The 2,456-nt window shown below is 42.7% G+C and overlaps 1 pseudogene; it reads right to left on the reverse strand.

Annotated features, from left to right (window-relative positions):
- Positions 1 to 499: 499 nt before the first annotated feature.
- On the reverse strand, positions 500 to 1,956 carry LOC108396234 (splicing factor 45 pseudogene; annotated as a pseudogene).
- Positions 1,957 to 2,456: the final 500 nt, after the last annotated feature.

Here is a 2,456-nt window from a genome sequence, read left to right on the forward strand (position 1 = left end):
AAAAATCATGAGGGATACCACAGAAATACAAAGAACTATTAGAGAATACGATGAAAATCTATATGCTAACAAGCTGAGTAATCTAGAAGAAATGGACAACTTTCTAGAAAAATACAACCTTCCAATACTAACCAAGGAAGAAACAGAAAATCTAAACAGATCAATGACTGCAATGAAATTGAATCGGTAATCAAAAAACCATCCAAGAACAAAACAGCTTGTCCAGATGGATTCACCACTGAATTTTATCAGACATTTAGAGAAGATATAATACCCATTCTCCTTAAAGTTTTTTTTTAGTAACTTGCAGGTTTTATTAAAATGAATCAAAAAAGAAAGAAAGAAAAGAAAAGGATAACAATACAACCCCAAATCCCAAAACTTTAGATTTTTTAGTGCAAGAAATGCTGGATCACTGAAGCACTTGAGAATTACCATGAAATCCTAGCAAAAAATGTAATAAAAAAGAGAAACACCCAGAGAGGCACACAGATTGTTGGTTTTGATTTTTTAAAGGATTTTTATACTATATTAAAAAACCACAAAATAAAAAAGGGATCAATCAACATTTATCTTAGAAGTCCTTCCAAGAGTCTTTGTACCCAAGAGCCATGGAGGCTGGCTGCTGCCATTTTCTTCTCTGCTCAGCTTTCAGCTCATTTAAGGGTCACTGGAGATGACTCATACTCTAGTTCTTAAAATCAAACTTGTTCTGCCAAATCCAAGACCCTGAATTTATCCAAATTGCAGAAACATGCTTTTACCACCTGTCTACCAAAATACCTCCCATTCAGGTCAACAACAGCTTTAATTGCTGATTCAACCCTCTCAAACTCTAGAAATATTCGTACTGCTTCATCATCAGGGGTACCAGGAATTTCAAATATCACACATTTCCCAACTTTGCCATATTTTTCACATTCTTCCTTGGTTTCAACTTCCAAGTCTTCATCTACTTCTCCTGCACCAACCATGTTCCTTAGTAGGGCCACCTTAGTAGGACACTTAAGAATTTCAGTTAATGGATTTGAATCTGACTTTTTGGATGCATCTTTCTCTGTGGAATCTCCCACAATGATCTTGCCTCCTCGTTTGCTTGTCTTCTCCACTGACAATGCTGTGCTCAGTCCTTGCTCATGCTTCCCAAGACCCTGGCCTTCCCAGAAGCCATACTTCTGTGTGATTTTATGTGCTACTGTGCCACCCATGTTGGCAAGGAAAGAGTTGCCAGGTCCAGTGAGAGATCTGGGTCTGTCCTGTTCTTCATACACTGGGGGAGGGATGGCAGCTTTGGAACACTGTGAGCGAGTTCTTGAGTCCTCTTCGTAAGGAAAATCTCGGGGTAACTCTTTGTCTTTCTCAACGAGAGAAGTGGGTGGCACGATGGCGGCTCCACCCATACTTCTTTTCCTCCTCTCTCACTCATAATCTTCGTCTTCATCAGAATCTGGGTCTGGTCGCCTTGAAAACCCACTAGCTTCATGTCTGTCTTTACGCCTCTTTTCTCTCTCTTCTATTTCTTTTTGCCTTTCCAGCTCCTGCTGTCTCTATCGTTCCTCTCTCTGGCGCTTCACCACTTTCTCATAGTCATTGAGAAACATAGGATCATATTCATCAGCTAAGGGAATCAAAACTTTTCCTGCAGAAAACCCACTGGGAACAGGATCCTTCAGGCCCACTGCCACGTGCGGTGGGGTGTCCACAATCTGCCGCTCATCCGAGGAGCCTCCCCGCTTTAGGTCAATTACTGGGACAAGGACTGAACTCTGTTTTGTCCTCTGGCTCTTGGCTTGAGTGAGAGCCACCTTCTTCACCTGAAGCTGAGACTGCAGAAGTTTGAAGTTTTTGGACCAGCCTTCTGTTTTTGAGTCACTGGTCTCCACTCCCAGATCATCATACAGGGACATTTTTTCAATTTAATGCTGGCCCGCCTGGCTAACTCTCCCCATGGGCTGCGGCGGCGCAGCTGGCCAGGTGCTGTGGAGAGGGCAGGCTGGGCACACTCAGTGGCGGCCCATGACACCCGACCCTGGGCCAGCGCCAACCCCTATGCCTCTCCTTAAAGTTTTACAAAAAATAGAAGAGGAGGGAATATTTCCAAATTCATTCTATGAAGCCAGTATCACTCTAATACCCAAACCAGGCAAAGACCCCACAAGAAAACAAAATTAAAGACCAATATCCCTGATGAACATACATGCAAAAATACTCCACAAGAGGACATTCAAGATAGTGGCATGAGAAGTGAGACAGAGAATTCATCCCAAAACCACAGATAGTATGAAAATGTGGTTAATTGATACAACTAACTGTAAAACAACAAGAAAGAAGTCTGAACCAGACTGCACAGAGACTTCATGAAACACGGTAACATACAGAAGCCTTAATCAGGCAGGACCCAAGTCCTCCCCCACCCCAGCTCACTGGCAGAAAGAAGGAAGAGAAATGGAGTGGGG

Source organism: Manis javanica, chromosome X (assembly GCF_040802235.1).
Source record: "Manis javanica isolate MJ-LG chromosome X, MJ_LKY, whole genome shotgun sequence".
NCBI classification, from domain to species: domain Eukaryota; kingdom Metazoa; phylum Chordata; class Mammalia; order Pholidota; family Manidae; genus Manis; species Manis javanica.